Raw genomic sequence first — 22,905 nt, 5'->3', positions numbered from 1 at the left:
CCAGCCAGCTTCTCCGCCCCAGCATCATCCCCTGCCCGCGGCAAGACGACTGCCAAGACCCACAGTGTGGCTCGTAAAAGTAAGTGCCAAGCACCGAGGGGCCGAGAATAATCATGGGCATGATCACTGTTAGCTCACAGCCATGCACCATGCCAGCAATGTTACCTCCAGCCCTGCCCCCCCAACACGAATACACAAACATGAATACATATGCACGCACACACATATACGCGTGCACGTGTGCACACACATGAGTACATACGCAGCAACTGAGACCCAGAAAGCCGCCCAGAGCCTCCCAGCTCTCCTGACGGGGGACTGGGGCAGCCCGGCTCCCTCCTGGAAGGTTCCATGCTCCCTACAGACAGACTGTCTCTCCTGGCTCTCCCCACCCCATTTTCCAGGCAAGAAAAAGAAAAGCTCAGGGAGGTGAGGAATTTGCACGGCCAGTCAAGGCTAGGGCCAGTCAGCATGGCAGGGAGCCCAGGGCTCTTTCCTCCCTGCAAGGAGCATGGGACACCAAGACTCTGGGGCTGGGCTAATCTGGAGCCTACCTAACACCTCAGATCAGAAGATTCCCAAATGCCTACTTATCTGGGCAGGCCACTGGCAGACAGCAGCACTGGACCCGTGCCTCCCAGGTGAGCTCACAGAAGCTAAATGCAGCCTCCACCTGCAGTTAAATATAGATTCTTCACCTCTCCACTCCTGCAGGTGGGGGCAAACAGACACTGCAGGGAGGAACAATGGCTCTCACACATCCCGGAGGGCCTCAGTAATGACTCTGAAAGTTCCCTGCAAGGCCAGCAAATATTTTGATAATCTTTCCCCCACAGCACTCACTGGCGCAACACACCGAGGCAGCTGGGAGCCACCTTCCAACAGAATTCCTCAGGAAGAAACATGACATCAGCAGAGGGGGATCTGGCTCTCAGGCCTTGTGGCAGGGGAGCAGGTCGCTCCAAGGCACCCACAGGGGCCCCTCAGCAGCCAGCGCAGGGCAGGGGTGCGGGAGCCCCGAGTGGGCACTCGTGGGTGGGTGGCAGGTGCGTCGCGATCCAAAGCATGGCCTTGGGGGCAGCTGCCCTGGCTCTGCTGCTTGAAGCTGTGTGACCATGGGCACAGTCCTTGCCCTCTCTCTGGCCCTGTTTCCCCCTCTTGGATGGGCCCTGGAGAAACGGACACCATGAGGTCAGACGGCACTGAGCACAGGGCCTGAACACGCAAGTGTAGAGCGACCGCACACACGAGCGTCACCGTGAGACCCTCCTCCTCCCCGAGAGCCCCATGGGCCGTGTTCCCCGCTGTTACTGGTTTTCTTCTTGAACTTCCTTTAGGGGGCTGAAGCCTTGCTCCAACCCAACCCACCCGCAACCCAACCCTAACGTCCTTCTGGGAAGGCAGGGGTCCTGCATGAGTGGGCGCCCATGCCCCATGGCACTGGAAGTCAGGGGCCCACCCAGTTGTGTGCAAGAAAATGCCCAGTGACTCCTAGCACAGGACACACGGCTTTTCACACGGGCCTGTTGGGATTTCCAGAAAGGTGAAGCCAAGTGTGCAAACATTTAATAAAAGCAGAAGCAATCTAAGAACCCAGGGACAAGAATGGTGCTGGACAGACCCAGCAGCTTGTGGGGACTGTGGATGGGCCGGGCCTCAGGGTGCGTCCCTGCCATGCCCGCTCTCCAGCCCCCCACCCAGGGCCTCCTTCCAAAGATGGCTTTGCCTCCATTTTCAGGGCCTTCAGTTGCAAGACCTAGGAGTGCCCGGGGGCCCAGCACCCTCCAGGTGACTCACCTGCCAGGCAGCGGGTACTGAGGCAGAAAAACCACTTCCGGCGTCCCTGCCTCCTCCTCCTGCAAAAGTACCCGAGTCAGCCTCCGGGGCGGGGCAGGGCAGGGTAGGGCCTGGACCACAGGCAGGGCCCGGCAGGAGGGAGCGTGGGGATATTGCTGAAGAAGCAACTTGAGAACCTGGGGCTCGGGGAGGTGGGGTGGACATACTGCTCCTGGCACTCAAGCCACAAGGGACCTCACCTTCTTAAAGGAACAGGCCTTCCCACTGGTGCCTTAGGGCCAACACACCTGTCCTCATGCTTCCTGCCCCTTAAATACAGGCCCACCACTGCCACCGACCCCTTCCTTCATGCAGCCTGAGAATCTGGTCTGATGTTACAGGAAGAGAATCAATCTCTCTCTCTCTCTCTCTCTCTCTCTCTCTCTCTCTCGTGTGTGTGTGTGTGTGTGTGTGTGTCTAGAAGGCAACACACACACATAGGAAGGGAGACTGTTGACAAGAAATCCAAGCACATAGAGCACAAAGCAGTTTTTTTTTTTTTTTTTTTTTTGACAGGCAGAGTGGACAGTGAGAGAGAGAGAGACAGAGAGAGAAAGGTCTTCCTTTGCCGTTGGTTCACCCTCCAATGGCCGCCGCTGCAGCCGGCGCACCGCGCTGATCCTGGCAGGAGCCAGGAGCCAGGTGCTTTTCCTGGTCTCCCATGGGGTGCAGGGCCCAAGCACCTGGGCCATCCTCCACTGCACTCCCTGGCCACAGCAGAGAGCTGGCCTGGAAGAGGGGCAACCGGGACAGAATCCGGCGCCCCAACCGGGACTAGAACCCGGTGTGCCGGCGCCGCAAGGTGGAGGATTAGCCTATTGAGCCACGGCGCCGGCTCATAAAGCAGTCTTAAAAACAACCTCAGCCCAGCAGTCTCCTGTCTGTGTCCCCAACTTATCAACTCAGGCCCAGGTCATGGGAGGTCCGTGGCCAGCTGGGCACAGCAAGCTGGCACCTGGCTCTGAGCAGTGCAAGGCAGCTCCCTCGGCCACAGGGCCCTGCAGTAATCCATATTCCTGAGCTCTGTGGGCTCAGATCCAGATGCTGCAAGGTGGGGACACCGCGGTCCTGGACTTGATGCTGCTGTGCCAGCGGCAGATCCCTCCAGCACGCAGACATGAAGCCAAGTTCTTCGTGTAGACAGGAGACGAGAGCAGACCTGGCGCTCCTTGGAAGCCCCACGCTGCCAGTGGGGGATGGACCCCGCCAGGTTCCAGCCCTCCCAGGAGCACCGGGCATTGTATCTCAGGCAGACTTGAGTTTAGGTCCTCCCACAGGAGGGAGACAGCTTGCTCCTACACTATTTTTCTTTGGCAGAATCCTGCAACTCCCTTAGGAATACTCGGGTTCTCAGAGCCGCGGCTACCCACGCACACCAGAGGCTTCAGGTCTGACCCAGGTGACCCTGAAGCTGTGGCTCCTGAGCAGCAGGTGAACAGGTGAACAGGCCCGGGACCAGCACGGGGGCTGCTTGCTGCAGTCCGGGGCTGCCCCAGAAGCCAGAAGAGCAGCTCACAGATTTGACCTTCCTTACTGAGCCTGAACGCAGGCTGCTCCGAAGTCACCTGGAAACAGAATTATGGTCAGGGCAGCTCAGGCCCTCCTTAAGTTTCCAGAGGGGAGGTAGATTATTTGAATATATATGAGGGGATTTCAAAAAGCTTGTGAAAAAGTAGAATTAAAAGATAAAGGGGGGACCAGCACTGTGGCGCAGCGGGTTAGGGTCCTGGCCTGAGGCGCTGACATCCCATATGGTCGCCAGTTCTAGTCCCGGCTGCTCCTCTTCTGATCCAGCTCTCTGCTATGGCCTGGGAAAGCAGTAGAAGATGCCCCAAGTCCTTGGGCCCCTGCACCCATGTGGGAGACCCAGAGGAAGCTCCTGGCTTCGGATCGGTGCAGCTCTGGCCAATGTGGCCATCTGGGGAGTGAACCAGCAGATGGAAGACCTCTTTCTCTGTCTCTACCTCTCTCTCTCTTTCAAATATATAAAATTTAAAAAATTAAAAAATAAAAGATAAAAAGGCCGACACTGTGGCATAGCAGGTTGCTGCAGTGCCGGCGTCCTATATGGGTTCCAGTTCAAGACCCGGCTGCTCCACTTCTGATCTGGCTCTCTGCTATCACCCGGAAAGCAGTGGGAGATGGTCCAAGTGCTTGGGCCCCTCTACCCGAGTGGGAGACCTGGAGGAAGCTCCTGGCTTCAGGTCAGCCGTTGCGGCCATTTGGGGAGTGAACCAGTGGATGAAAGATCTCTTTCTCTCTTTCTTCCCTTTCCCTCTCCTTCTTTCTGTAACTCTGCCTTTCAAATAAAAAATAAGTAAATCTTTTTTTAAAGCTTAATTGTGCCAGCGCCGTGGCTCAATAGGCTAATCCTCCGCCTTGTGGCGCTGGCACACCGGGTTCTAGTCCCGGTCGGGGCGCTGGATTCTGTCCCGGTTGCCCCTCTTCCAGGCCAGCTCTCTGCTGTGGCCCGGGAAGGCAGTGGAGGATGGCCCAGGTGCTTGGGCCCTGCACCCCATGGGAGACCAGGAGAAGCACCTGGCTCCTGCCTTTGGATCAGCGCAGTGCGCCAGCCGCAGCGCGCCAGCCTTGGGGCCATTGGAGGGTGAACCAACGGCAAAAGGAAGACCTTTGTCTCTGTCTCTCTCTCACTGTCCACTCTGCCTGTCAAAAAAAAAAAAAAAAAAAAAAGCTTAATTGTGCTCTCTCTGTTTCTCAAATGAATCATAAAAATAAAATTTAAAAATCCCTACATTTTTTCATAGTATATACACATTTTCCTTAAAATTTTTGAAAACCCTCTCATACGATTTTTGTGGTGAGAGGCCTCATTTGTAGAAGTGAAAAATACAATAATAAATAGGAAAGTGACTTGTAAAAGTCACTTATTGTCACTTACTATCTTTCAGTAACCTGGGCTTGGGGGAAGTAAAACACCTCTTCAGGCTTTTAAACTAACTACACAGATGCTCCTTGACTTACTATGGGCTTACGTCTGGGTATACTCATCGTAAGCTGACAAATTGTAAGTCGACGTTGTTGAATACAAGTGACCCACAGAGCATCACAGCCAAGCAACACAACACATAGCACAGTGTCAGATGTTTCCCCTCGTGATGACACAGCTGGGGATTTGCTCTCACTGCCACTGCCCAGCAGCCCCCAAGAGTGTGGTACCACATATCACCAGCCAGGGAAAAGATCAAGACTCACAACGCAAAGTACAGTTCCTACCGAAGGCAGACCACTTTTGTAATATTGCAAAGTCAAAATCGTATGTCAAATCATAAGTCAGGGCTTGTCCACACACGGAATGATACCACATGTTGCATTTACATCGTGTACATTGACTAACACGTGGCTGTTATAGGCCTCTTTATGCATGTGTTCATCCCACAGATCTTAATGAGCACTACAGAGACCTAGAGCTAATTCCCTAGCCTGGGAGGAGCCAGCTTCCGCTGCGCTCACTCTCTGGTGGGGGAGATGGCCCATAACCACAGACAGACAGATCTGCAAGGTAAGTTCAGGCTGCTACCAGCGCTATCAAGACCACAAAGTCAGGCAAGGGCTCGGGTTGCACTGTCCGATGCAGTAGTCACACGGTTAGTAAAATCCAATAAGTAAAACTAATCGAAATGAAACATGGAGTCCTCCAATTCACACTATGCAGCTTTTGAGCGCTATACAGCCACATGTGGCTGGTGGTGCATTTCTGTCATGGTGGACAGCAGCAGCCCCCAGGGAGACTTGGGACTAATTTTGACTGGGTGGTTAGGAAGGCCTCTCTGATGAGGTGTCTTGCTGAAATATGAACATGAGAAGAGACCAACAGGCCTGGGTGGGGTAGGAGGTGTAGGCTGACAGCACCACGTACTCCAGGGCAAAAGCCCACACGTAGGCACGAGCTTAGCAAAACTGAGGAACAGAAAGTAGGTTGGTGAGACTGAAGCACGATGAACTGGGAGTGGGGAGGTGGAGACGATGAAGTCAGCAGTTATATTAAAAACAGCTGATGGCTGTTGAGGGCTTGCAATGGCCCATGCTAACATCCTCTTTTTATGGATGAGAACACCGAGATGCAGAGAAGTAGAGACACTTGGCCAAAGTCACACAGCCGGCAAGGGGCCAGAGCCAGGCTTTCAGCTGTACGGCATGGCCACGGAGCTCTCAGCCTCTCTACTGTACTGCATCTTCAGTGAGTTAGGGGCTGCATCATGAACGCCTAATGAGGATCTGGGACCACAGCTGCACGTGCCAGGAAGGCACGACAAGTTTCTAGGCAGGAGAGTGACATGATCTATTGCACTTTTAAGTGCTAATCTGTTCATAACGAGGTGAATGGATTGTAGGGTCAGGGGCCACCTCATTATTCCAGGCAACAACATTACTGTGGTTCCAGCTAGGACAGCAGCAATTCCTTTTGTTTTATGAAGCCTATCTGACGGTCCATCTTTATTTTTCAGGGTTTACTTTTACCTTCAAGGACTATGGCAGAGAAAAGAATGCGCATGCACATGTACATTTCTAAGAGTCTGTTGCTCCAAAACACAATAGCTACAGCCAGCATTAACGTAGCTGTAGGAAAGTCAGTTTTTACGACATCTTATGTAGCTCCACGTACAGCATCTTTCCTACATTCTTTAACTTATTTCCAAAGGACCCAACTACTTGAACCATCCCCTGCTGTCTCCCAGGATGCACATTTGCAGGAAGCTAAAATCAGGAGCAGAGCCAGGACTTGAACCCAGGCACTCCAACATGGGATGTAGGCATCCCCAAACGTGCAGGGGGCAGTCTCGGCTCAGGTGGGAACCCGGAGTGTGGGCTTTCTGAGCTGTGCAGTGCTGACACATCTGGATCTGGAGTGTGAATCAGGACAGGTCTTGGGACTGCACTGAGAACCCTGGCTCCCCAAACCAAGTTAGCCTGACTTTGTGGGTGGGATCTGGGTGCTCCAGGTTCTCCTGTAAAGGAAGGGGTGAAGGCCCCCCACAGGCCCCCCAGGGGGACAGCAGGGAAGCTGTTTGACCTAAACCTGCTTCCAGTGCCTGGAACGAAGTGTTAGGGGTACTTACATAACAACTTCCAACCACCTCCCGTCCTCAACGCTCCCCCATCCAGTTCCAGTCCTTGATTTAGACCTTCTCTCCCCAGTGTTGATGGGGAAGAGAAGCAAGACGGCTCCACCACGATTCTCCTTCCAGCCACCGCTACCTCCCGTGGTGTCTGGGGTACAGGTTCAAGTAGAGGTCACAACCCTGTGGTGATCCCTGCACCTGACCCCTTCCCTCCTTACGTCGGGTTGGTTAGCCCGGGCTGCCTTTCTTCATTACTAAAATGAGGATAATTGTGGTTAACTATCATTCTACCACATAGCACCCGTTGTGAGAATTGAATAAGTGGGAATTAAACAAGCCAAACAGAGCAGCTATCCTAGTTAGCTTCGAGGTCGTATTTTCATTATTGGAAGGGAGAGGTTAGGAAAGTAGGCAGCCAAAGGCAAAGCCAGGTCTCAAGGCTACAGAGAATGAGGATCCTGGAGTCACCTGGAGTCATGCAGGAGACAATTACCTGAGCCCCCACAGGCCAGAGGAGTCACATCAGCTCCGGGCGCTGCCGCTGTCACTTCTTGGGTTGGGGACCGGCACCCCACAGGCTTGGCACTGCATCTCTCAGCTCTGCGTGGCCTGCACCCTAGGAGCACAGCACCCCCGCCCACGGACCCTCTACCTCGCTCCCCGATCACCTCCTGAAGCCGGCCGGGGTCAGCTGCAGCAGCTCTCTCAGCAAGATGCAAAGGGCAGGCGTCCTCGGTGTGCTGTGAGGATGTTACAGAGCTCCGGGGAGGCTGGGGCCGCTTGGGTTCTGCTGAGAGGACTAACCCAGGCCTCGGGCTGGCTAGGCAGAGCGCTCGGCCGGGCCTGGAAGCGCTGTCTCGGGGCTGCGGAGCTGACACCGCCCATCCCACCCAGAGGCTGCTTTTCCTGTTGTCTGAACAGCTGATGATCCCATTCTAAACTGCAGTGACTCACAAGGCAGCAGCTTCCTCCAGCTGCAGGAAAGTCTTACACAGATGGCGCTTTTCTCCCAGGTGGAGGTGGGCCTTTGCTTTTTGAGAGAGGCAGAAGGAGGCCGGCGAATTGTGATTGGAGCACAGGCCTGGAGCCAGATTGGCTGCATGTGAATCTGGCTCCACCACTCACAAATGGTGTGCTTTCAGCCGGGCATCACCGCTCTGTGACTCAGTTTCCTTATCTGCAAAATGTGGATAATAATAATACTCATGCATAGGGTTATTATGAGGATTAAATGAGTTAATATACACAGAGCTCAATTCTTATTTTAAAGATTTATTTATTTATTTTAAAGTCAGAATTAGAGAGAGAGAGGGAGAGACACAGACAGATATTTTCTACCTGCTGGTTCACTCCTCAGATGGCTACAATGGCTGGGGTTGGGCCAGGTTACAGCCAGGAGCAAGGAATTTGTTCCAGGTCTCCCACATAGGTAGTAGGGGCCCAAGCACTTGGGCCATCTTCTGCTGCTTTCCCAGGCTCATTAGCAGGCAGCTGGATGGGAAGTGGAGCAACTGGGACATGAACCAGTACCCATATGGGATGAAGGCGTTGCAGGTGATGGCTTAACCCGCTATGCCACAACACCAGCTCCTACACAGAGCTTAGAACTATAACTGTCACATAGTAAGTGCTCAATAAGTGCTTGATACCCTAACATCCAGTGATGGGAATTAGCTCTATATAATAGTGTACAACCATTAAAATCTCTACAGTAGCATGGGAACACCTTCATGATCTAATACTAAGTGAAAAAATGGAATTAAATAAACTGAACAGTATACTATTGTTGTTGAAAGAAAGAAAATGAGTCTATATACATTGAAAAGCTATTAAAAGCAGGGCTGGCTGGTGCTGGTGCTGTGGTATAGTGAGCTTAGCCTTTGCTTGTGGCGCCGGCTTCCCATATGGGCACTGGTTCTAGTCTCAGCTGCTCCTCTTTTGATCCAGCTCTCTGCTATGGCCTGGGAAAGCTGTAGAGGATGGCCCAAGTGCTTGGGCCCCTGCACTAGTGTGTGGGAGACCCAGAAGAAGCACCTGGCTCCTGGCTTTGGATTGGCCCAGCTCTGGCCGTTGCACCCATTTGGGGAGTGAACCAGCAGATGGAAGACCTCTCTCTGTATCTCCCTCTCTCTGTCTGTAACTCCACCTCTCAAGTAAATAAATAAATGAACATAGGATATTTTTTAAAAAAGAAAAATTATTAAAAGCGCATAGATTAAAAGGGTGTTTTCTCTTTTTTTAAAATTTCTGTATTCAGTATGTTACTTTAGTAATTAAAAAAAAAAGTATTCAGAAAGACCAAATGTAGTAGTTGTGCATAATCCAGATTAAGTAGGATCATGCTTTAAAATAATAATAACAATACTAGTAGTAATGAAGCCCAGATGGTCAGCACACCTGGAGCACCCAGGGCACCTCCTGGACTGGCTGGCTGAGAGGTGACTGCACCGCGTGCTTTACAGGTTAGCCAGACCTAATAGTAAATGTTTGTGTGGATGTGTTAGACCATCTTCCTGCTGGGAATGATCAGATGCTGCTGTCGTCAGCTTCCATCTCCAGACAACCCGCAGAAACCAACAGGGCGGCACAGGGCGCTGTGTGCGCAGCCTTGGCTTGAGTGGGTTTTGCAAGGCAGTGAGTGAAGGGGGAGTCATGAAAGTGCCAGGAGGCAGGATGGGGCGGGGAGTGGGGGGAGGGGGAGCAGGCCTCCAGCCACTGAGTCAGAGCTTTCAAGAAGGAAATAGAACGGCAGGGGCTGCTAAAAGCAAGGCAGGAGATAAGCATCTCCTTTCACAGCTCACTCCTGTAGAACTTGAATGGAGAAAATCCACAGCTGAGAACTAGCCCCTGGGACTGTGACCTGCAGGAATGAGGGCCAACTGCTCTACTCCATCACCTTCCCCGTGCGGCAGAGCCCTGCAGAGCAATCCAAGCCAGCAGCACCCTGCAGCTGGACTTGGTGCACTGAAACCCTGTGTGTCAGACATCAGGCAGTAGGAGGAATCCCAAACTTCTTAACCTGGCTTCCCACACGCCTCGTCTGGCTTCGCCTGTTTCTCTCTGTAACACTCGTGGTTTCACATACTCCTCTCCCCACATTCAACCAACAGTGGATCCTTTGTAAGCACTCACAGTCTTCTTCATCTCCATATTTTTAGCTCATAAATTCTTTCCCAGCATCCTGTTCCTCTCAGAAAATGTGAAGAGCTTTGGAATAAAATCAGGCTACCAGTAGCAAAATCTGAAAGTGTGCTTACTGAGTGAAACTAAGGACAGATAGAAGCTGGTTCCTGTTTCCCCTTCAATCTTTTCAAATGTCCCCACTGGGGAGCTCCCACATTATCTGCGCTATTCATAAACTACGGTGACATCCACGTGAAAAGAAAAAAAAATCGCAATTATCTCCAGAATACCTGCACTGGCTGGAACTGCGTCTTTCTTTCCAAAGAACCAGGAGGTCCTGGGGCTGCCTTCATCCCCCAGGGCTGTGCTCAGGGCACAGGCAGGAGGAGGCTGACAAACTGCAGGGAGAGCTGGCAGTCGCTGAAACATCCAAACGATTTCTGCTGATGCCTGTGAGGATCAGGCTTGCAAGAACAAGGGCCATAGATTTTGTACCAGGAGAACTGATTGCACATTTCAATACAATAATCATAAAAAAAAAAAAACCCAAAAACCTCTAGGCGAATGGGTAAAAGATACTGAACAGTCTGTTCTGTTCAGAGAAGGAAGGGCCTGTGAGCCCTGAGAAATCAGAGCGCCCCTGGTTCACTGTTGCAGCAGAGGGGAATGAGGAGGGGTCCCCAGGCCACAGCAGAGCTGTCCCAGCTGCTCAGGCCCGTCCGCTAGCCGCCCCTCCGCCCTGCCTCCCTGGAGGTGGGCCCGTTTCCCTGCTCTGACCCCGCATGTGGACAGGTGACACTCATTCACGGCAGCATTTCTTTTCCTTTCTTTGGGTCCCTCCCAGTCTGTGGTCTGTGCGATGCACACTCAGCGGAAAGAGGTCAATGACTCGGCCCAGCGGGGAAGCGGTTTTGAGCAAGCGCTGATGTTCTGACATGCACTGCCTTGAAATTGCTCTCTTCGCTCCCATGGAGCAGGGCTGTGGTCTGTGTAGGTGTTTGCCAGTGGCTCCAGGAGCATGGCGCCCAGCCGGGGGGGTGACACTGGGTAGGGCTGTCATGAAATACTCCATGAGGGTGGGCAGTGGAAGATGCACAATGGGCAGCCCGCCCCTTGGTTCTTAGAACAGAGGGAGGAGAACATTTCCTGGACTGGAGATGGAGGGGGCTGTTTAGTGGAAAAGTGATTGTGTCTTTTTTTTTTTTTTTAATTCTATTTATGGCTTATGAGATCATAGACCGAGGGGAAAACCCTCCATGCGATCAACTCAGCCCTGCTCTGTGAACACTAAGACTTTGCTCTTATCCTCAGGTGGACTCTGTTTCCTTCAAGGAATGTTGATGATTCTTTCACAGCTCTATCTTAGGGATAGATCTCTTTAAAGGGAAATAACATATAAGTTAGTTTTGTATAATAGTCACAAAATGAATGGACCTGTTCAATGCTGTTTTCCTGCAAGGTTTTGTTTTGTTTGTTTGTTTGTTTGTTTTTCCAGTTCAGGAACAGGGAAGACACTTGCATCTTTAGACTCTTTCTCACTAGAGAGAAAAGGTCAGACCAGTCTGACCAACTCCATGGGGAATGAGATAAGCGTCTAAGTGTTCCAGGATATATAAGACAGGACTCATTCCTGGCAGAACAGAGTTCAGGAAGGGGAGAATGACGACCAAGAAAGGCTGACCTAGAGGAGGCTCCTCCCCTGCACCTGTGCCCCTTGTCTCTCTCCTTGCTGGTGGCACCTTCCTGGCAAGCCCTGCACACACAGCTATGCTGTGCCTGGCATGGTGGAGCTGGGGCAGCCTCACCTCTGCTGTGCTGGATGCCCCCCCCCCTTCCAAGGGAATCTTTGAGTAGGGAGAACTAATATCCCAAATTACTCCCTGGGAGCACTGGCAGGGAGAGCCCTTGCCCCAGCCAGGTGAATTTGAAAGCGTGGGCTGAGCCATGGAGCCCACTGAACTCTGCCTCCCGGCCAGATGCAGCTCCACCATCCCAACTGTGAATCTTCCCGCTCCTCCAGGGTGGTCATTGCTGTTGGGAAGAACCCCTGAAACCTGCAGCTCTTCCTTCCACAAGCACGCAAAGCCCCCCGGGATGGCTTGTGACCCACAGGCCCAGCAGCTGGTGGCCAATTCAAATCCCATGATCCATGCCTGCTTTCCAGCTCCGTGCCGGCTGCTCCCTGATCCTCCTTACCACCTTCTACTTGCAACCTTTTTATTTTCCACCAAAGCTTCCACTTCTTGAACTCTTTAAAAAAAAAAAAAAAGCTTTATTTTATTTGAAAGGCAGAGTTACAGAGAGAAAGAGAGAGAGAGTGGCAGAGACAGAGAGAGATATCTTCCACTCACTGGTTCACTCCCCAAATGAGGACAGGGCTGGGCAGATCTGAAGCCAGGAGCCAAGAGCTTATTCTGGGTCTCCCACATGGGTGCAGGAGGCCAAGCATATGGGCCATCCTCTGCTGTTTTCCCAGGCCATTAGCAGAGAACTGGATCAGAAGTGGAGCAGCCAGGACTCGAACCGGCGCCTATATGGGATGCCGGCGAAGCAGGTGGTGGCTTTACTTCTTACACCACAGGACTGTCCCCATGAATGCTTAACATACATCGTTTCCTGACTCGGTTTCTTGGAACAGTCTCCACCCCTTTCTGACCTTCCCTCCCCACGCTGTTCTTTCTCCCTCAGCCAGGTCCTTTGTCCTTTGCTAGCTCCTTCCCCCTCTGCCACTCAGCGTCCCCAGCCCCTTTCTTCTCCACACTCTTTACTGCCCCCGTCTTCTGCTGCCCACCATCACTCCACCACACCAGGGAGTCCCTGGGGACCTGGAGAGGCATCACAGGGAAACAAGGAGTCACCCCCAGCAAGGACAGGTTGGTTGGTTTCTAATGATTCTTCCTTCCCTCTGCTACAGTTCTTGATTATAGGGGAGGGTGTTGTGAAGCCGGTTACATTCCTATACTGGGAGCACTGGTTCCAGTCCCAGCTGCTCTGCTTCTGATCCAGCTCCCTGCTAATGCACCCTGGAAGGCAACGGATGACAGCTCAAACTCTTGGGTTCCTGCCATGCATGTCGGAGACCCAAATGGAATTCCTAACTCTTGGCCTGGCCCAGCCCTGGGTGTAGTTGTGGATATCTGAGAAGTGAACCAGTGGATGGAAAAACCTCTCTCTGTCTCTGCCCCTCTCTCTGTCACTCTTTCATGTAAACAAATAAACTAAATGTCTTAAAAGGAGACAGAAAAACAACTCATGATCAGCTAACAAGGGCAATGCTGATGGAGCCTCGTTGTGCCCTCTTGTTCTCCGCATTCTGACAATCTGGGATTCCTCAGATTCTTCCCCTATTGCAGGTCCTTAATCATCCGGGTTCTTGCTGGTGCCAAAGGCAAACTCCTTAGTAAGAGCTGCAAGGCCACACCTGGCAGATCTGAGTGCAGGGACTTTCAGCCCGCGAGCTGCCACGCGCGTTTGCTCTCTGAACTCCTGCCTCTTGAGTCCTTCCATTTCTGAAATGAAAGTTCCCTCCTACCTGGGGACCTTCGACCGTGCTATTCCCTCTGTCTGCCTTATCTAGTTAGCTCCTTTTGTTAGTTATCTGTTCCTGTGCAGCAAATTATCCCAACATACCAGCTTAAAGCAAAAATGTGTTATCTCACATTTTTCTTTGAGTCAGGAATCTGGGAGCAGTTGAGCTGGCTTTTGTTGGTTCAGGGTGTCTCAGAGGTTACAGCAAGCTCTCATCCCCGGCTTCAGGCGTCCAGAGTCGGAGGGTCCTCTTCCAAGCTCACTCACATGGCTGTTGGTGGACCCCTCGCTTCCTTGCCACATGGCCTCTCTGTTCAGGCTGCCTGAATGTCCTCAGTGCGGCAGCAGCTTCTCCCCGAAGGAATGAGCGGAAAGGGAGCTGTACAGCTCCAGGAGGAGCTGCGGTCTTTGTAACACAGTCTCAGAGGCTTCTCACCCCCCTGCCGCATGCAATGGGCCACACAGACCAATCAGGTCCACTGTGGAAGGAGACCAAACAGGGTGTGAACACCAAGGACTGGGGGTCCCCGGGGGGCACTTGGGGAGGCTGACTCAATTGTCACCTGCTTTCTCTCAGCATCTACTGTAGGGCTCTGTGATTGACATTACCTCCTCCATTAGACTGTATGTCTTGAGAATCAGTGTCTGTTTTGTTCATGTATCAGCTAGCTTTTGCTGTGAAACAAGCCAACTGAAAACCAAGTGGCTTTTAAAAAGCATCCATTTATTAATTTCTCATGTATGTGTGGGTCACTGGGAGTTCTCCTGACCTGAACCAGCCTCAGCTGATTTGGCATGGCACACTCACTCGGCATCAGCTGTCGGGTTATTTGGGGCTGATGGGCCTAAACTCCTCACTCATCTGTGTGGCAGGAGCTGGCCATTCATCTCTCATCGTGCAGCTGGCGAGCCTGGGCACGTTCACGTGATGGCTGCAGAGTTTCAGGAGCGGGAACGGAAGGCCAAGACTTATAAGTGGTACAACATCACTCGAATGGATGAGCTTGAAAGCTTCACGTTTAGTTGTCCTTATTGTTGTCTCAGCTTGTCTCCCTAACTGCCACACAAGCACCCAGAGGCAGGGATCTGTCTGATTCATGTCTGTGATCCCTGCAACACTGACACTGCACTGGATCTACAAGGTGATACATTAAAGCAATGCTGATTCTTTCAAATCCTCTCTGCACATCTCCATTGCTATGCCCTTCCTTCTCAAAGCTTAAAGACTTTCGCAGATAATTTGCGTAGGTCTCACAATCCAGTGGACCAGGACTTACATCCTGAATCTGTCATCTACCAGCTGTGTGGCCCTTGAGCAATTTCCTTTACCCTGCTGAGTCTGTTTCTTCCTCCACAAAGTGGAAGTAGCCACTCAAGAGCCGTTGTAGTGCGACTGGATATGTGAAGTGCTTGAACACATTGGCAGGCACTGAATACATGTCATTAATGTCTTTGACCTTGATCTGGCCCCTCCAGCCCCAGCTCTGGCTCACCCAGCCTGTCCCAAGTAAGCCACATCTGCTCCACACCTTTTTCAGTCTCTTGAATGCAACCATTGGCATATGCATGAGTACAGCTAAACTCCAACTGGCATTGCAGTTCCTGTGGCCACAGATGGGCAGGAAGACTGTGGATCACATGCGATTTGTCACCCTGCCTGGCACAGCTTATCTAATCCTGAGGCCAGAGCCATGTTTCTGGAGGTCTAGACGCCTCCTGTTTGTCTGTCCTCTGGCCAGCATGAAAGTGCTCACATCTCAGGCCCATTTTTCAACGCTCTGGACATTTCTCCTTTCTAGACCAGCTGTCTTGCTCTAAGTTTCTCCCTTTTCCTTTTAACCCCTCCCTTCCCCACCCCCGCCTTACTATTTTTAACCTTTTCCCACATGCCAGGCAGCATGCTTAAGCACATGACACTAATTATCTAATTAATTCTTACATCAACTCTATGACACAGGAACAATTATCAACACCGTTTCCCTGATGAAAAGATTGAGACTCAAAGAGTTCACATAACCTGCTCCAGGCCAAGCACTTAGTGGGTGGTTGAACCAGCATTAAACCTAGGTTCTGGGGGCAGGCACTGTGGTGCACCACACTGAGCCACTGCTTGCGATGTCGGCCTCCCGTATCGGAGCACCAGTTCGAGTCCTGGCTTCTCTGCTTCCGATAAAGCTTCCTGCTTATGCATCCTGGGAAGGCAGTGGATGATGGCCTAAGTCCTTGGGTTCCTGCCACTCTGGGGGAGACCCAGATGGAGGTCCTGCTCAGCGCTCACTTTCCCATCTTTCTAGGGCAATGCAGCTCGGTAGGACTTCCTATGACAATGGAAATGGCCTTGCTGCTGCCCATGATGGTTGCCACTAGACATGTGTGGCTTTCGAGCACTTGATAGGTGGCTCGTATGACTGAGAAACTGCATTGTGGAATTTTATTTCACTTTAATTAATTTAAATTTAGATAACCACACGTGGCTGGAGGCAACTGTATTGGACAGTATGACTTCAGGGCATCATCTTAGTGCAGTTTGATATTGGAAGGAGGGTGGGGGGCCGGGGATAGAAGGGGAAGTGAGAGGCAATCTGAGGAAGCCACAGAATTATTTTCTCACAAATACTGGACTAAGATTAAACTTCTCATAAAAACAAATCATTTAGCGATGCCGAGCTTCCTGATCCAAGCTTCTTTCCTGAACCTCAGGCTTCCAAGTCACCAAATTCCTGATGAGGTCATCAAGAATGACAGAGCCTAGGAGTCACGCTGAGGCTCCCTGGAGAGCCAGCCTCCCTGAGCAACAAGCAGAACAAAGGTGTTGATTCTGGTGCAGGAGGAGTGAGAAACCACTGAAGGAAGAGCTCCTTCTCCACTGGGTGGAGAATCAATACTTAGTTAACCTGACCTCTGGCCTGCAGCTCACAGTCTACACAGGGCTCCGCTTCCAGGACTCGGAAAATGCAGGCTTAAAAAGCCACAGCAATGGTTCCAGGCACAGTCCAAAAAACTGAATTGGTTAAGCTGCTGCCTATGAAGCTGGCATCCCATATGGGCTCTGGTTTGAGTCCTGGCTGCTCCACTTCTGATCCAGTTCCCTGCTAATGCACCTGGGAAAGCAATGGAAGATGGCCCAAGTACTTGGGCCCTTGCCACTCATGTGGGAGACCTGGATGGAGCTCCTGGCTCCTGGCTTCAGCCTAGCCCAGCCTCAGCCCTTGTGGCCATTTGGGGAGTGACCCAGTGGATGGAAGATCTTTCTCTCTGTCTGTCTCTTCCCTCCTTCTCTCTGTAACTCTGCCTTTCAAATAAATACATAAATTTTTTAAAAATCGAATCAGGACAGCCTCCAGGACTTTTACAAAGAGATCTCAGAGATGGTTACTTGATAAAATTTTTTTCACTGAGCTTTCAAAGATGAACAGATTTCTACTGGAAAAATTTTCACAGTTCTGGAAGCAAAAAAAAATAATTCTTTTACTTATTTATACATCCAGCTATCTATCCATCTGTCCACAAACATTTTCTGAGTCCTTGGGAAATTCTAAAATGAAGATGGAAGGAGGATGTGAAAAGTGAGAATGATGACTGTTATCAATTAGACCTCTCATTAATTTTGAAAACCTGCCCGTATCCAAATGACGTATACCTTTGAGCCCTTGTTCTTGGTACCTTATACCAGATATCTTTTATCCATGTATCTATTCATCAAATATTGCTAAGTCTCTTTAATGTACAAACATTAGTCAATTGTCATCAGAACTTTGAGGTCAAAAAGAACTTCCATCATACTTTTGCTATGGAATTTAACTCAATAGACTGCAATTTATTTTTTCATGTGTTTGCTTCTGTCTCAAGATCTGGGAGTCTTTGAAGGCTAGGACACTCTTAGTTGTTGCTGTCAGTTCAGTCCCTAGAATTCTGAGATAGCTGTCTCATCCCCAGGCATGAGGCATGGCTCATACTCAGTGCCTATTACACATTTCCTAAAGAAACATAAAACCAGGGCTGGCGCCGTCGTGTAGCAGGTAAAGCCGCCGCTTGCAGTGCCAGCATCCACTTCCCATCCAGCTCTCTGCTATGAATTGGGAAAGCAGTGGAGGATGACCCAAGTCCTTGGGTCCCTGCACCCGCGTGGGAGACCCAGAAGAAGCTCCCCAGCTCCTGGCTTTAGATTGGCGAAACTCCGGCCGTTGCGGCCAATTGGGGAATGAACCAGCAGATGAAAGACCTCTCTCTCTCTCTCTCTCTCTCTCTGCCTCTCCTTCTCTCTTGTGTAACTCTTTCAAATAAATAAATAACTCTTAAAAAAAAAAACCAAAAACCATAGAAATGGGATACTAAGTAGATCAATATCCCCACAGCTTGTTTCCAGCATGGGAGTCCTTCAGGATCCAAGCTCCAAATTCCTAAGGAATCTCTGAGATCAGCCAGCCCGAAACTTTCAGATCTCTCCCTGCTTTGGTCGTGTTTTCAGCCCCTCACCCCTGAAGGAACAGAAATGCTCCCAGGATACTACTTACAAAGAGGACCTCCCTTATTTTTTTCAGATGTCTTGAAACTTCATCAAGTCAAAAGCTGTCCTCCATCTACTTCCAGCCACACATGGAAATTTAGAAATTAAAAACGATTAAAATAGTCTTATCCACGACTTTCATAGTTTTACAAACTTCTGTCTTGCTCAATTTTTGATTTGTGCTTTATAGGCCAGAAAGTGTTCTGAATAGAAAAGCTGCCCATTCTCTCCAATATTCTTCTCCGGGTGACTTTCCTAAGATCCAGTGGCAAACACTGTAGAGCAGGTTCATTCATTTATTACTCATTTGAACAGCCACCAGGAGGTACTTCCTGCACGGCTACTGTGTGCCGGGCACAGGGCACTGCAGTTCTGTGTTGGGCTGAGGCTGAACAAAACTACAAACCAGCAAGGCCTGCTTGCTCTTCCCCCTGCCTCGGCCTCTAGAGTCAATATGGATGTTGACAGTTCATCTCCCTGTGTTTACCTCTTTTCTTGTTTCTTTGTTTAAAATTGTTCATTATCTCTTAGAGATGTTTACTTTTCACAAAGTAAAACTGTTTTCCTTGTCTGGCTAGGTAGTAAGTCTTTGAGAAAAGGGTCTGTGTTGTGGAGCAGCCGGTTAAGCAACTGCCTGCGATGTGACACCAGCATCTCACTTTGGAGTCCTGGCTGCTCTGCTTTCAATCCAGCTCCTTGCTAATGCACCTGGGAAGGCGGCAGATAATGGCCCAAGTACTTGGGCCCCTTCTACCCACATTAGAGAACTGGATGGAGCTCTGGGCTCCTGGCTTCAGACTGGACCAGCCCTGACCACAGCCATTTGGGGAACGGACCAACATGGAGATCTCTCTGTTTCTCTCTTTCTCTCTTGCCTTCCTTATCTCTTAACTCAGCCTCCCAAATAAACAAAATAAATCCCTAAAACAAGAAAGAAAAAAAAAGACAAAGGAAGTGAAAGTGCTGTCTATGGCTGTGACCTGTGCCTGTAAAGTGGGCCCATTTTACAAGTGAGGAAGAACAGGTGTGGGAGAGATGAACTAAGTTGCCCAAGATCTCTCAGGTGGTTGAGGGTGAGAGAGGGATTCTCAGGAGATGTGCCTGGTTCTCAAGTGGCCAGATCTGCCACCTCCCCAGCCTGCCGCCTTACAGAGCTGTGGCCCTCACTACCTTGAAGACTTCAAGGGGCTGAGCTGAGAGCTGACCCAAAGCAGACGCTCACAACTACTGATGGACCAGACTGGCTTTCAGTAAATGTAAATGGTTTGGCTGAGAGCACTTCTGCCCTCACCAGCTGGACAGCTGGCGGCTCTTGGGTATATGAATCATTATCTCCTCCTCTCCCAGGCTGCATGAGACAAGAGCTGCAGACTTGGCCTTGACTATGCACTTTTCAATTTCTATCAGAACAAGTCACATACCCTACTGCACTTGGGTGGCGATCAGTCAACTTACAACTAGTTGTGGTGACAGGGAGAAGGATGGCATCCGTCAATCTTGCCAAGTTTCCTTTGGGCCAAGAGTATCAGTGTCTTCTTCCAGCAGGATGACAACTGTCACCTCCGGGGAGAGCCTGCAGGCTGTGGGGTGCCGAGAGCCCAGGCAGGCCAGCAGCAGCGTGAGGTCCAGGAGGCAAGGCCACTATGGTTTCACAAGGAGTCAAGAGCTAGCTCTCCTATATTCTGAAACACTGTAAAAACAATGGCTATTTAAATGTTCCTTTGGTGGTGACAATGATTCTAAAAATAAATCTTTTCTAATTTTGCACTACGAGTATTTATTACCTATTCAAAAATAAGTGAATTTCTTAAAATCTGCATATTCTTACCTCCCAAAGTCTACTACAGCGTACAGTTGTTTGTGATAGCAATGGCCTGAAGTCAGTGGAATTGTGGGTATTAGCATCTACTCTGCCACTTCTTTTGTTCTTTTTTTTTTTTTAAGAGATTTTTTTTTTTTTGGACAGGCAGAGTGGACAGTGAGAGAGAGAGACAGAGAGAGAAAGGTCTTCCTTTGCCGTTGGTTCACCCTCCAATGGCCGCCGCTGCAGCCGGCGCACCGCGCTGATCCGATGGCAGGAGCCAGGATCCAGGTGCTTTTCCTGGTCTCCCATGGGGTGCAGGGCCCAAGCACCTGGGCCATCCTCCACTGCACTCCCTGGCCATAGCAGAGAGCTGGCCTGGAAGAGGGGCAACCGGGACAGAATCCGGCGCCCCAACCGGGACTAGAACCCGGTGTGCCAGCGCCGCAAGGTGGAGGATTAGCCTATTGAGCCACGGCGCCGGCTTACTTCTTTTGTTCTTAAGACAAATTTATCCTGCTCAAAACCTCCAGAAGCTCAACTATCTACAGAATAGATACAAACTCATTAGCTTGGGGCTGGTTCCATGGCGCAGTAGGTTAATCCTCTGCCTGTGGCGCCAGCATCCCATATGGGCACCGGGTTCTAGTCCCGGTTGCTCCTATTCCAGTCCAGCTCTCTGCTGTGGCCCAGGAAGGCAGTGGAGGATGGCCCAGGTCCTTGAGCCTGCTTCCACATGGGAGGCCAGGAAGAAGCTCCTGGCTCCTGGCTTCGGATCGGCATAGCTCCGGCCTTTGCAGCCATTTGGGGAGTGAACCAACGGAAGGAAGACCTTTCTCTCTGTCTCTCCTTCTCACTGTCCGTAACTCTAACTCTCAAATAAAATAAAATAAAATCTTAAAAAACAAACTCATTAGCTTGGCCTTCAAGATCAGGGGTCATATAACTCTGGTCTACCCTAGTAATCAGTTTCCCCAAAAGCAGATAAGAATTTTTTGGTGCAACCAGCACAAGATCACTTGAGAGGGGTGATCCCCAGAACATGGTCAGGCAGTGGGAAGCATGAGAGACAGGAAGAAGAGGAATGCCAACAAAGGGTGCCTGGTGAACTTGAGTTCAACCTCTTATGGTCCCTCTGAGAGGCTATGTAGAACATGCCTTAGAATTATCTAAGGGCAAGGCAGCTGGGGGGTTTACCAACAGCTTCCTTCCTCTTTGGTTGCAGGCTGATCTTAGTCATTAACTCCTCTGCCTTTCCAGCCTGTCTCATGTAAGGGCTGAGCATGCGCTGAAGACAAGAGACAAGAGAGCACACTCAAGCCAGAGGGTGTTAAGTGTCTGAGCTGGAAATCTGACGATGGGCTGGAGAGATCCCCAAATAGCCACAATACTTCACGGCTCTTTCCATCAAGCTCTTCCCATCTTTCTCTACTCCATGAACATGAGCTGGACTTTGATGAGTAGACTGCAAGGTGGAGGAGCTCTTGGCTAGGGCTCAAGAGGCCTTGCAGTACCTGCTCCTGTACTCTTAGAGCTATGCTGCCACCATGTGAAAAAGCCCAGGCAAGGCTTCTGAGGGATGAGACACTGTGTGGAGCAGAGATGGGTCATCCCAGCTGAGCACCCTTAGATCCGTTGGCCTCCAACCAACTTGCCAACTGACCACAGACACATGAATGAGAATATAGCCCAGATCAGAAGGACAACTGAGCTGAGCCTGTAGTCATAAACTCAATAAGTTTTTGTGATGTTTTGCTATATGGCAAAAGCTAATTGATACAGCCTTCAAGGGAACTGTCCACCAAAGCCGCAGGGGAGCTCTGCAGCAGGCCAAGGGATAACAGCAGCATTTACTGCACCAGAAGCATCGATTGCTGCGTATCAAACACTGAAAATATAGTGGTTTTAAACAACAAACACTTGTTATGACACAGCATTCCCGACAGCCAGAATTTGGAGGGTCTAGAGGGGTAGTTCAGAATCAGAGTCTGTTATAAGGTTGTAGTCAAGACATTGGCTGGGGCCGGCGCTGTGGCTCAGTGGGTTAACACTCTGGCCTGAAGTGCCAGCATCCCATATAGGCACCGGTTCGAGTCCCAGCTACTCCTCTTCTGATCCAGTTCTCTGCTATGGCCTGGGAAGGCAGTGGAATATGGCCCAAGTCCTTGGGCCCCTGCACCCACATGGGAGACCCGGAAGAGGCTCCTGGCTCCTGGCTTCGGATCAGTGCAGCTCGGGCCATTGTGGCCATCTGGAGAATGAACCATTGGATGGAAGACCTCTCTCTCTGCCTATCATCTCTCTGTGTAACTCTGTCTTTCAAATAAATAAATAAATAAATCTTTCAAAAGAAAAAAAAAAGACATTGGCTGATAGGGCTGGTGTTATGGTGCAGCGGGTTTGGCTGCTGCCTGTGCCAATGGCCTCCCCATATCCGAGTGCTGGCTTGAGTCCCTGATGCTCCACCTCTATTCGGCTCCCTGCTAATGTGCCTGTGAAGCAGAGAATGCTGGCTTAAGTATTTGAGTCCCTTCCACCCATGTGGGAGATCTGGATGGAGCTCCTGGCTCCTGGTTTCAGCCTGGTCCAACCCCAGCTGTTACAACCTTTCAAATAAATACTGGAAAAAAAAAAAGGAACTACAACTGGGTATGGAACTCAGGTATTCTGATGTGAAACATGGGCATCCAAACTAACATCAACTGCTAGGCCACATGCCCACCCCAGGAATATGTTTAAATTTGGGATTTGTCTCTTTAAAACCTGGAAAGTGGGAAAGGTAAGTGGAAGTCTTTAGACACTTGATAAAATCAGAGAAATGAGAAAATAAGTTACAAATTAAAACCAAATCCTACATAGATGCCGCATTTCTCTAAAAGTTCTTCCAAATGGAACTCCCCTCCCACCTTGCCCCTCAATCTGTTTAAGACATGAGGAGCAGAGGTCCTTCTGCAAGGCGGATGGAGCTCATGGAAGGGTGGTGCAGATGGTGTGGGCAGACTGGGGGACACGGGAGGGTGGCAGGTGGC

The 22,905-nt window shown here is 50.7% G+C and overlaps 1 protein-coding gene across 6 annotated transcripts in view; it reads right to left on the bottom strand.

Annotated features, from left to right (window-relative positions):
* Nucleotides 1–22,905, bottom strand: part of BCAR3 (BCAR3 adaptor protein, NSP family member) — a 282,166-nt gene that overhangs the window by 134,934 nt on the left and 124,327 nt on the right. Inside the window, exon 1 of one of the 6 annotated variants that reach the window (XM_008264864.4) lies at nucleotides 7,411–7,434. The exons of the other annotated variants lie outside the window; for them this stretch is intronic. The gene's annotated coding sequence lies outside the window, so the exon portion shown is untranslated. Of the gene's footprint in view, nucleotides 1–7,410; nucleotides 7,435–22,905 lie in introns of those variants that run through there. 6 annotated transcript variants of the gene reach the window in all.

The sequence above is a fragment of the Oryctolagus cuniculus genome, chromosome 7, assembly GCF_964237555.1.
Source record: "Oryctolagus cuniculus chromosome 7, mOryCun1.1, whole genome shotgun sequence".
In the NCBI taxonomy this organism is placed as follows: domain Eukaryota; kingdom Metazoa; phylum Chordata; class Mammalia; order Lagomorpha; family Leporidae; genus Oryctolagus; species Oryctolagus cuniculus.
Note: the sequence above shows the minus strand (reverse complement) of the source record. Positions and strands in the feature narration are given on the sequence as shown.